Source organism: Epinephelus fuscoguttatus, linkage group LG3 (genome assembly GCF_011397635.1).
Source record: "Epinephelus fuscoguttatus linkage group LG3, E.fuscoguttatus.final_Chr_v1".
NCBI lineage: Eukaryota > Metazoa > Chordata > Actinopteri > Perciformes > Serranidae > Epinephelus > Epinephelus fuscoguttatus.
Genome location: NC_064754.1, coordinates 23586720 through 23599888, shown reverse-complemented (window position 1 = coordinate 23599888; position 13169 = coordinate 23586720). Strand labels below are relative to the sequence as shown.

The 13169-nt window shown below is 40.6% G+C and overlaps 1 protein-coding gene and 1 long non-coding RNA gene across 5 annotated transcripts in view; one reads left to right on the top strand and one right to left on the bottom strand.

Moving 5' to 3' along the window:
* The window catches only part of LOC125886276 (uncharacterized), a 69787-nt gene extending 62754 nt beyond the window's left edge, over positions 1–7033 (bottom strand). The window contains exons 1-2 of the long non-coding RNA XR_007449018.1: positions 6906–7033; positions 6571–6773 (exon numbers count right to left, since the gene is read on the bottom strand). This is a non-coding gene — a long non-coding RNA (uncharacterized LOC125886276). The remainder of the gene's footprint in view (positions 1–6570; positions 6774–6905) is intronic.
* Positions 1–13169, top strand: part of lrba (LPS responsive beige-like anchor protein) — a 238092-nt gene that overhangs the window by 150772 nt on the left and 74151 nt on the right. The window lies entirely within an intron of this gene.

The following is a 13169-nucleotide window of genomic DNA, read 5'->3' as shown; positions in this document are numbered from 1 at the left end:
TTTCCCCAGTGTTGCTCTTTGTGCGTAATTTCGCTGGGTGCGCTCTGAGGATTAGGAGTGTAGGCACAATGTGAGTGACAGCCTTTAACTTTAGACCCGCTTGTATTGTGCAGATAAGTCTCTCTTTTTCTCCCTGCTTTTAATTGAATGTGTTGAATCGTATTTTCTTATCTTTTAAAGGCTTATTGACACTTAGTATTATTTGCTCTCATCCATTAATTTACGCAGCATGTCTTACTTTTACCGTAAAATGTCTGGTGGGCTGCGTTGCCTTAATTTTGACATTTTTAATAACTGCTTTACAGTTTTAAAAGGTGATTTTCCCTTTTTAGAAATAGACATCAACACAATGCATGGTCAGCTGGTCGCATTATTTGTAAATAAATTTTAAACTTAAAAAAATTAAACATGTATGTGAGCATTTTTCTGACTTACTCTCTTAATTTAATATCATGTCTAATTCTCTTTTATTCTGGGATACGTCCTTTAGCGAGTGTGTTTTTGTCACAGTCGTGTGAAATTGTATCTTTTTTTTTTGAATAAGCATGAATATTTAATGCGGTTGAATATTATTTAACCTTTTTTTATTTAGTTGATGCAAGTTAAAAACTGTAGGCTAAATGTGGAGAGTGCACCTGCAGCATGTAGGCTCAGAAAAGCTTTAACAGCAGCCGAAAATCTAAACTGATCACACACATATTAACACTCTTGATATGCATCTGATTTTTTTTTAAAACTAATCAATTGATTAAATTTTATTAAACATTTAGTCTTATTCACACAGTCGATATTTTGGATTGAGTCAAATAACTGAAGCAAGACGCGCGCGTGTGCGGCTTTGCCCACACACACACACACACACACACACACACACACACACACACACACACACACACACACACACGTTAATTTGCCCGTGGCTTTATCGCCGTGAACCTTGTCCATACTGAATAATTGAACCGGGGGTCTCTCCGAGGTTGTAATTGAAGTCCTCTTGTCACCCAGACTTCATGCTGGAGGACTGAGGATGAAGGAGAAGAAGAAGAAGTCATTACTTTCTCCCACAGACAAGCGGCTGCGGTGTGAGAGACATATTTAGACACGTAAGCATGCTGGAAACATAAAAAGCCGCAGTGTAAGCCATATGAAATGTTTAGGCGAAGTAACGCAGCCTGCTACTCCAACACGTGTCCGCCGGTGCTGTTAACAAGGTCGCGGTCATTATGTGCGTCTGCGCGTAAAATTATATGAAGCTGATTGGAGCTTTTCTGTTACTTTTAAGTCTCAATTCTTCTCAGGCTTGGGTTAAATACGTTTTTTTTAATTTCAGGTGATTATCTTGTTTGATAAAACCCGTCACATCCTTACGATCACAGCCACAGCAGAATTTTTCTGATGTTCATATATATATGTATGTATAGAAAATGACGGTACATTTTCTAAGCTGCTAACTTTATTGAAGAGGCCATAAAACGCCAACATCGGGCTACTTTTAATAAATAGTAAATAATATATGCATGCACATCATCACACTTGTTACAGAAATAATTCCACATGATGCAGAATATTGATTTAACACTGATTTCCAAACCAGAAATCCATTTACTGATATGAAGTAGCCAACTATGCAAGGGAAATAAGCCACAAACATTTCAGAAAAGGCAAAGATTAATGAGCCCCCTCTTCATACTTACCACATCTTCTGGACTTCATCATGTAGGGTTTTTTTTTTTTGCAAGTGCTGATGAGCCTTTAGGGAGTGTAAAGTGACCTATGATTAAATTTGTAGAATTTATTATTTAGTTGAGTTTGAATGACCTGCTGAATATCACGCCAACAAATAGCCTTTCTAAAATGCATAATATGTAAGTTAAAGTAGATTTACCTGGGGTCACATCATATTTTTCTATAAGCTATACATTGTCTTATATATCAAATTTAATTGCACAATGTATGGATGAATATTTTGCACAGTTTTCTTTGATTTTGACTCAGCAGGGCCCTTTTTCCACCTGGAATTGTAAAATTAACTTTGCTCACAGTGGAGGGGGTTCAGTGTCAGATTCACCTTTCCCCACCAAGAAAAAAACACTCAAGGGGAAACATAATCGAGTAGCATTTACTGGTGTGTCATGACATTTGGATGTGATGCACAAGCAGCTAAATGAACACCTGTGTGGACATTCTTCCCAGAACTAGAGTTTTAAGAGAAACTGTGGCGAGACGAGCAACAGTTGACTTGGCAGCCGTGATTCATTGTGAAATTTAAAAGAAATGTTAAACTGAGATTTGGCATTCTTTCCCCTCCGCATCACACTCGAGTAAAGCGATAGCTATCCCAATGTTTGAAAAAATTAGGAAAAAGATAGAAATGAATGAGGAAAATATGTCTGGCTGTTTGATTCCTGGATGGCTGTTTATTATCAAGCTCACAGCTCCAGAGAGATTAATGGACGCTACTTGGAGAGCAAGTGTCCAAATATTATGAAGGACATGATAACTGCAGCTTAATGAAATATTTGGCGACACAGATCTTTATAAAGACATTAATTATGAATCCGCTTTGGCCCACCTATCAAACCACATGCTTCTGAGCAACTGTGTTCATTTTTTATGGCAATGTAGAACAGACTGGATACAGTGGATTGGATTTTATTAGGTCTGTCTATTTCTGCAGTTAAAATGGAAAGGTCAGCTGTATACCACAGAAAACTGTGCGTGTATGTACGTCTCATGCGGTGAGCTGCACGTTACAGTTGAAGGTGGAAAACAGAAGTAGGGTCAGCACACTGCTGGGACAGCTGGGAGCAACTTTTGGAGCATTTGGTATAGTTTTTAGGTTATTGAATCTGTTTTTATCACTTTTCTTCTTTATCCCCGTTCTTCCCTTTTATAGTCTAAATATATCTAAATACATATCTAATGACAAAGGCCGCCTCACTCATTCATCCATTCTCTCAACTTCTTTGTGTTCTTTATCTCCTGAAAACGTTCAGAATTATCTGTGGTTCCCTAAAGAGTTCCCCCTGGTTTATATTGACTGGAGAAAAGATCAGGGGCCTGTCAGGGAGCTCTTTGATCTGAGCCTGTGTGACGACTCCACAGTGATCCCCTCACGAGCACAAAACAGTGTCCATGCCTGTGCAAATCTCTGCCAGCTGATGAGTAACCTCGCTGCCTCTCATCTTTTTTTTCCCTCTCCCTCTCTCTCTCTCTTCTTCTGTCCTTGTTCTGTCTGTCTTTTCATACGGTCTCAGCTTTATTCTTCTTTTCCCTCTCCTCTCCTACCAGATTACGCTGAGTACCCCCAGGTGGCTCATTACTGCGTATACTACACTGTTTCAGTAACATAGTTTACAATTAGAGAAACAACCACAAAGACATAATTTGTCCTTTAAACATATTTGAAACATATTTTTATGCGAGGATCCTGTTTCATGAATGTCATAAAATGTTTGTAAAATTGAATTTTAGTGATAATTTGGTCAGTCTTGTTCATCTACTTGTTGAATCCTCAATGCATATGTACTGTGGTGCACAGTCATATTAACAATGACTATGGCTACATTTTGTAGCATAGCATGGCATGGCATTAGAGATATTTGAACAAGGCAATAGAAAGAATTGGTTTGTTTTGCAACAGTGTGCAACAGTTTCCTCCCTGTCTGCTTGAGTTAGCATGCTTTGTAATTCCAAGTGAGTGATAAGGGAGGGGGATGTCAAATGCTTGGCTATTTTAGGTAGTGCTCTTTTTCCCTTTTCCTTTCACTGGAAACATGATAGGTGCAGGGAAAGTGTCTCACTACCTCACAACGCACACACACACATGTGCACACAGACCGACGACACCACACATGTGAACCGAGCGGTAAATTTTTGATGCTCTTGTTCACACATTTTGTTGCTGTCTTCCAAACCCGGATGGACCCAGCTGCTCCCTCCATAGAGGGCTCAAAGAAAATCATCGCAGGCAGCTAATTGCCTGGCAGGCCCCTGCATCTGCTCGGCAGATAGCAGAACTGATGAAGTCACAGAGCAGATGTGTGTTTGCCTGTGTGTATGTATGTGTGTGTGTTTAGCAGCACACTCTCTGTGTTTAGACATAAGCCATCAATATTGCATGTGGAGTTATTGTTGCAGAGCCACTCCTGGAGACTACTAATATTGCATGAATGAGGAAGTGAGATTTGCTCTACTTGCAGCTGATTGGTCACAGGAAATACCAGCACAAACCTGATTGGAGGAGCCTTCCCTTAGATCCCCACTGCAAGCTGAGTGTATCAACTACTCATGTATCCTGATAGCAAACTATTTACTCATTTTAACTGTGTTTGAGTGTGTCATCCGTTCACAGCGACAAAATAAACAGTGTGTACATAAAAGTGCTGGAATGCACATTAAAGCCATTTTGTTCGTGATGGACAATGTTGTCTCGCAATCCATCACACACCGGAAATGAAAAAGCGTCTCGCAGCAGTAAAAAAAAAAAAAAGTGAAATATTGAGAAGGATGGTCTGACAGCTCCAGCAACAGGCTGAAAAATAAAGAAACTAAGTTTGAAATATTTTTGAAAAACAGTTTTACTTTTTATTTATGAATTCTTCAACGTGTAATTTCAAAGCTGCGGAATGAGGTTGGCCAACAACTTTTATACTCATGTCAGTTTAAAATAGTGAAGTACATATAATAGCTTATAATTGGACTAACTGCAAAAATATTGCACTGACAACTTACCAACCTTATCTCCTAGAAGTTATGTTTGTATGTTACTAAACTGCTCTCTTAATTTTGTTGTGACGACATAATTGCTGCCTGGGTTATGTTGAGAGACATTTCTTTCAGGTAACAAAACACTACTTTGATGTACCAAAAAAGCTTGACAAGGTGGTGGTTTGGGGAGGATGGTGTGTGTACAAAGTGCAGGACCTTGCCTCGATAATCCCAGGTTCATGTCCAGACCCTTGTGTTCGGTTTAGGCAACAAAAGCGGTTTGGTTATGGTTAGGGAAAGATCCTGATTTTTATAAAAAAAAAAAAAAAAGTTAATAAAAAGTAATGCTGTAGTCGCTATGACTGGATACTGTGTTGCAAGATTGCCTTTTTGTCGGAAAACAACTAGAGTATATTGTCAGTAGACGTTTCCTCATTGTGTTAATAGAAAATGTAATTTGCTTGGCATGAGGTTTCCCTCAAAACATATTTGATATTCAAAATTAGTTGTATATAAAGGTAATTTCTAGAGGACAGGGCTGCAACTTTAAGTTTCAAGAAGTTTATCGTCATATGCACAGTAAAAACACAACGGTTTATACCAAACAATTACATTTTTAATTGCTTTGATAGTGTAAGGTATGCCTCTGGGATTGAGACACATTTTGGGAGGAACCAACCAATGAAGGAGAAGTAATTCAGTTATCATTCAATGGGCCACAGCAGTGTTAAAATCAAATAAAACTGCAATTGCAGAAAAAAAAGTGGCTTTTTTGTTAAAATGGCATCCTAATGTCAACCAGTCATTTTTATTGGACTAGCAAAACACATTTAATGACTGGAGAAATCATGCCATGCAGCTAGTGATATGTTATATACACTATAAATTACACAATAAACGTATACTCCCAAAAAAATCACACTTAAAAATCAGACCATCTGACTTTATATAATGTTATTTTTTCCTCATATAACCTATTCAGTTTGTTAATACAGCTCTAACTCTAATGAACTTTTAGCTTGAGCTTTTTCTGAATCCTGTGGACATTCACATTGTGTTTCCAAAAACTTTTAGCCAAAGGTCAGGTAGTAAAGTATTTTGGGAAGAATGCCAGTAATTTTTTTTTTGTAAAGGTCAGTGTCCAACCTTGGACTATGCAGTGATAAAACCCCCATTGAGAAGACATTGGTAACTCTAATTAGTGGGGTGGTGACGGCTCCTCAGGGTTAGCTGGAGTGGCTGAATGGATGGTCACTCAGTCAAAGAAACCACCCTGGTGTTATGTAGCGGCCAGTCCCATATCGTTAAGCTCTCCCTAAAGTGTCAAACAGCTCGGGACCGCACCCCTCCCCCCTCCTCCTGCTCGCTCCGCCAAACTCTCATGGTCACCAGGGACGACCTTCGGCTGCAGCTGCCAATCACAAAGAGCCATGGCAGCGAGAGGTCTCTGAGAGAGGAGCCTATTGATTTTCCAGTTAGAGCCTAAGTAGTGTGTGCTATAGGACTAACGGACAGCCCAAGCAGGTATGTCATTATCAATGAGCCCGAGGAAACGGATCCCCTTGCTCTCACTCATTCATATTGGCCTCGTTCCCTCCCTTGTACCCTCCCTCTGTCTCTCCTTCATCCCGTTCCACCATCCATTCCTCTGCGCTATCCTCGTCCGCTCTGACAGAGTGCATCCTGAGATGGTCAATAAATCGCTCAGCCACACCACGACAACAACCGGCAGAGTGATGGGTTAGGATGACCTTCTTTCTCTTTCCTTCCCCTCTTTCCGTCACTCTTTCTCTGTCTGCCCCTCCCTGCATTCCAGGTACAGTAATTATAGCACCTGTGAAACATGAAGCGTTTCCTTACCGGAGACGGACTTGTTAGCATCACGGCCATCATGTGTTTTCCCTCTCCTCGAATCCTCAACATCCAGGGTCGGTTTAATCTCAAGCATCATTCCCCGCAGCCCACTTTGCCTCATCCAGTCATCAGGAAACCCAATTATTATCATACTGCTCCTCTCGATTTGCCTCACTGCTTATGTCAAGTCACGGTCCAAGCTTTGGGAGCTGCTCAACATAAAGACATGTGCAAACAATTACAAATGATTTAAGCCAATTAGAGAAGATAAGGCCAAATAAAGGTTTAAAGCTTCCTGAAGTGAGTTTCTGTTTCCCAGTAGAGCAGTAAAGTCTTGTTACCTTCTTTACTGTCCCTTCATCTCTCTCTCCGTCTCCAACACACTAGATGCACTCACACCCCACCTTTAGTTCCAATCCTCTTTGAGTCTCCGACCACATCAGTGGTTGTGATATAGTCTCTCGTGTTTCATTCCAGTTGTTTGAGGGAGGTTATATCAGCGATGATTAACTCATTCTGTTGGGATGAGGTCAGCGGTCCCCTGGCCAGATGTGGGGTGTTTAAGAGTAGTGGAGGAAAACTTGTTAAAGGGAAATTTTGGTTTATTTCAACCTGTCTCCTATCGTCCTAAATTTGTTTCAAGTGACTAGTGACATAAAAATAATAGTTAGCATGTTAGCCGTTAGCCTAGATACAGCCCGGCCACATAGTAGCATCAAACCTGTTAAAAAGTAAGTGAACGGGCATACTTCAAGTGCACAGTTAGTCCACTAAACCGGTTCTGCCTTGCAGCTGCTGTGGCTTGTTCTCGCGAGATTTCAGGCACGGTATGAGATCGCTGCTTGTTTTTGCGATATTTCGACTGCGCTTTAGCAGAGCTAGAGGGATAAACAAACATGGCAGCACACCGGTAAGGTAAGACAACATGTTTACATGTTGTTTTCTATGTGTTCTCTGACATTTATCCTAATGATATGAGGTGGTCTTTGTGGAAAAAAAACTTGTTTAGTAGACTAACTTTGCACTTGAAGGTATGCCCGTTCACTTACGTTTTAACAGGTTTGACGCTACTATGTGCCCCGGCTGTATCTAGGCTAAGGGCTAACATGCTAACTATTATTTTTATGTCACTAGTCACTTGAAACAAATTTAGGACGATAGGAGACAGGTTGAAATAAATCAAAATTTCCCTTTAATGATGGACCTCAAAGCTATGGAGACCCCAATAAACTGTCTCCTTGTTGTGCTTATAGCCCATATCTTTTGCACTTAGCACTTTTGGCCATTGGAAACATGGTTAGAATTCAAAATGGCTCTTTCTTTGTTATTGTTTGTATTACGCAAATGGTGGCTCTAGAGAGAGATATGTTCTGTCTGTCTTCCGGTCTGTTGGTTGGTTGGTCACCTAGTTAGGTACACACTGAAATATGGCGACAACTATTGGATCGATTGCTGTGAAATTCCATTCACACATTGATGATCCATAGAGGATGAGTCCAGCCAGCTCAGGCACCAGAGGAAAATGTATGTACATTGCTGCAAACCCCAAGTATGTTACATTTGCACGTTGCATACTTACGTCAATGTTTCTAAAGTGACAAAGTGTGTGTCATCTGGTGGTGGAGGGGAGGGTGGATCTCATGACACTTTGGCGAGACACTGCAGACCACTGTTCAAGACCAACAAACAACAAAACCGCTTTTGATTTAATGACTAATTGCTGTTTTCACGGGCAGCAAACAGGTTTTTTGTCGTTTCCCGAGAAATTGCTGCTTTTCCTGCTGAGATTGTGCCCCCCCCAACCGGGTATTTTAAGCCAAAATATGACCTTTTCCTAACCACAACCAAATGGTTTTTGTGCCTAAACCTAACCACACATTAACCACAGCACTCTTGATAAGTAAAGTTCCAGTGTATCTACTACATAATAACATGCAGATTTAGCATATGTGTGGTTTGCAATGCCAACATTTATTTCTTAATATTTCTGGCTATTCCTTTAGGGCCAGCAGCAGGTCAAAGTTTTCTCACACAGTTAAATATCTCAGTATTTGACATTCCCTTTAGCCTCAGCTGCACTTTGTGTTCAGTTTTAATCTGTGCATGCTAACATGCTAAACTAAGATGGCAAACATGGTACAAATTATACCTGATGACAGCATTTAGCTCAAAGCACCACTGTGACAGTCTCACAGAGCAGGTGGCATGACTACAGACTCTTGTTCTAATGAGACACTTTCAGTTCAGTTAGGAGATATGTGACTTTTTTCCCTACCCTAAACCGTGACTCTTGTGCAAACTAGGCTGATGAATCTCTGCAGCGAGTGGTAACCAGGTAGGACAGGTCGAGGAAAGCCGATTGCCACATTGGCAATCACATAAAGAACCATTAGACAGTGTGTCATCTCGCCACCTAATGATGACTAATGTCTCCCTTCCAATTGCTCTTCCCTCACACACACACACAAGCACACAAACAACTGCCCCATCTCTTTTCACCAATAAACATGCTCGGCCTCTCGCTATCCCTCTGTTTGTAAACTGACTTTGGACCATGACACAACCACAGACCACTGTGGCCAAGACCTGGCTCACACTTAACCAAGCACCTCCAGACAAAGAGCTGCCGCCCCCTCTTTGCACCTGAGCCTAGCCCCTCCATCATGCTCCATCTCTGGGCTTGACTGGGCCAGTCAGGGGGCAGGTGCCTCCCCTCCCTTCCTTTGATTGATCCCCGCACTCCATCATTTATTCCCTTCGTCTGCCTCTGACACACGTGTCAAAGGCAACACGCCAGCCTGATGGATAGGCCTGTTTATGGATGCCAGTCTGCCTGGTAGGCTACTGATATTACAATCAGCACCTGTGTACCTGCTGTTCACACAAGCCTGTGTTATTCAGCTGAGGTCAGAGAGACACCCGGCTCCAATTGAAAGATCGATGTCCAGCCCAGCGTATTGGAAATTGGAATTGTAAATGTGGTCTTGTTTTGTCAGAAAGGTCTCGGCTGCATTTCAGATGATAAAACTAGATCCATATGTCAAAGATTATTTTGAGTAAATATGTGTGTTGCTGAGCGTCCTTTTATCTATATTTCTAATTGTAGAATGCCTCATAAATACAAAAACTAAATGACAGGACGAGGGCATTATAGTCGTCATAGCTGTTAATTTCTAAAAGAAATCAAGAGTAATTCTAACCAGATGTATTTGTTTTTATGTGGTAAGGTGATAGCATTGATGCGCACTCTGTGTAAAGACATCTCATGTGCCGGAGAGCAAAATGTTACATCGCTGAATTCTGGTGCCTCCATTGCCATTATGGTTAATGACCCATCCAGTCTGGTTGAAATGGCACATCCATAGGGACAGTCTGCAGATTACTTACTCATCCAAGACCTCTTTCTAGCAGACATCAGCACAACGGAGCTTTACTTCTGCTCTGTAGAAGCAAGACTGTAGAATATGATGAAGTAGAAATAAAGAAGCAATTCTGATACACGAATGATCTGGTCATACACAGAATAGATACGCTCTTTTTCTAGTTGTGACTTCTCTGAACCTTTAGTTATCTTGTCAGTGTAACATCTCAATAAAAAAAGATGATGTGCTCAAAATTTGTTCCACACCAGCAATCACTTTAGCTTCTTTCAGCTAATGGTTTGGCTTGTAGAACTTGAAATTTTAGTGTTTTCATTTACCCTCATCCCTTTCATCAGCATCCTTTCCAAATGCAGCAGGCAGGTATTTTCAGCAAATACTTGTCTTTTAAAATATACTGTACACTTTCTGCCCAGCACTAGACAGCAGACAAAGTTAGAAAATAACTGATGAACAAAGTGTTACAATTAGCAGCTTGAGAGCCAGATATTTTTTGTAGTATCTTTGAAGACCAACAGCGAGCTTCAAGGATAGCATTGAATGTTTCTGCAAACCATGGATACGTTACATTTATACATTTTTCCGAATCATATTAACTTTTCCAAAGTGACGTAGTATATGAACTGACTTAATCATGAAGAGGTGGAGGGGATGGTGAATGGCATTAACCCAAGGTGAGACACCTGCCAAGCTCCAGACCACTGTTGTAGACCAAAAAACAATAAAAGTGGTAATTTTTTAGCAAGTCATGGGTGTGTTTCCAGCAGCTTTTAGCAACCAAATGTGGGCGGTTTTTAGCGACCCACTGCTGTGTTTCCACCTAGACCAACTGCCCAAAAAGCAGTTGTGTTTTCTGCAGAGACATCTTTGCATTTCTTGAAGATAGTGCCACAAAGAGTGGTTGATTTTTAATGAGAAATCACTGCTGTGTTTTCTGCCAGGTTAATGCCACCAAAAGCGGATATTCTAAGCCAAAACATGATCTTTTCTTAACCATAATTAAGTAGTTTTTGTACTTAAACCCTAACCACACCTTAACCACATTGTTGAAATGTAAAGAAACAAAGTTTCGACCTATCTGCTACATTAATGTACAAATGTGACATATCTGTAGTTTGCAGAAACTCGGAAAGCCATTATTTACTCTGGCGATTGGGTTGAGGAGAGTTACTATCGAGCTTGCATTCGTCATGTGGCCAAAGTACGACTGCAAATGAATGCTAATGTTGCTACATGTTTGCTAACATCATTGTTTCAACAAATGCACAACATAATATGCCTACAGTCTTTCTATTAAACAATTATTCCTGCCTTAATGCATGTCAAGTCAGTTTAATTTATATAGCTGAAAATAATGAATTACAGTATGTACAGAACACAACACCCTCTTTACTTAAACCTCTGATTTGATAAACTCCACCCAAAAAAAAGCCTCTGATGGGATGAAACTAAAGGAAATTAATTCTACATTCAAATAAGGCGTAGATAGGAGACAGACATATTTGATGAGCACATCTAGGTGAATCCTGTACTTTATTTGTATTTTGAATAGTTTATAGAGTACTGGAGATGCTTAATCAGATTCACTCTCTTACAGTTAACTCAAAATACTCGTCACTGATAAACCTGTAGCTCCAATTGAGTCACCTTCAAATTCTCCAAAGTCTCCACAGCCGTTCCTTTATACAAGTCCCATTCTCTCCCTCTTCTTTTGCTTCGGACAACCAGCCCTGAATTCCCCAAGAAGGGTGTACTTTTCACCCCACACCCACTTAAGCTGGTGACAATAGGCGGATTAGAAAAGAATTTACTTCAGCGAAGCCTCACACCAACCCCGAAAAAAAGCCTATCCATCACTAAATAGCAAAATGAGAGATTGAAGGAAAGCGGGGAGAATGCGATAGGAGCCGGTCAGCGATCTTAACCTGTCTGATGTTTGCCATGGCAGCTTATAGGGGAGCAGAGGGCCAATAGCGTTGAGGCTGCAACACCTCCTGCGCTTCGGTGGTGGCTCTGGGCTGTCTGCTTGATTTTCTGAGTATCGGTGAAAAGCATATACATTCTTTTGCTCCTTCTCCTGATGTGCAAGTGTTTACTGATGAGCATGACAAATTAGGGAACATATTTAAGCCCTTTCAGTGCACTCTCAACAGGTGCCCAGCAACACCATTAAGGTCTTATATGTAGCTGCTGGCGTCTTAGGAATGCATTTTTTTATGCACTATATTGTGGTACAAATCAGATCTTGTTTCTTATGGCTGTGTTTTTGTTGCTGTGGCATGGTTGTCCAATGAAAGAGTATGTATTAAGTTAACTTCAGTGCTACCTGCAAGGTGAACCTTGACATTTCTTTATTGCTCTGTCTGAAATCAAGTTTTTTTTGTCATGTAGAATTTTAACGATAAAAGTTTTTGAAGGGTATCATTATGATACAAAGACACCAAAGTGGATCTTCTCAGTGTGTGGATGTCTGCTGCATATCTTGCCCCTCTTCCTGTCAAATATTTGGCCTTATCCATCCTTTGTTCTCCATCATCTTTGAGCCACTAACTCTGCCCTTTGTGGCCCTAGTCTAAGCTCTGATAGGATAAAGAAAGGAAGCACTGATTTTGAATATTTAAAAACACAAACATTGTATATAGTTTGAAAGCTATCCTTGTGTAATTTGTTAAATGTATAGCATTTTTGTGTTAAAAAAAGCTTACATTGTGTTGTTAACTGAGGCTTTTACCTGTCATAATTTCATTAATGAATTCCATGTTTATGTATGTCCCTACCGCTGCCATCATTATTGTTACGTATTGCTGCTTTAGTATCTTATTATGTGTCAGGACCCTTCTGAGGCTTTCATCCTCATAGCTTATGCCCAAAGGCTGAATGTTTAATGAGTTAATGCACTGAAGTCTTCACTTTTCTACCAATTAACCCTGAGACCACTGCAGCGTTTTCCTAAATCCGCACAAGACCTTTTTTTGTTCCCACTTCAAAAAGGCTAAGCAGCCAAGGAAAGGGAAGGAGAAAAGGCTAACCTGTTAGCAAACAGTGAAAAGGGCCGAAAGGGGTTTAATCCTTATTAGGCTAAATTCAGACTAAGTGGCCCCACAGATCCTTTCAAAGGGGACGTTCTTTAGGGAGAGCAAACTCTTAGTGGGTGACGTTTGGGACTGAATGCTTTGAGCCTTCGGGCTTCATAACCTACACTTGCTGCAAGCTGGGCTTGTTTAT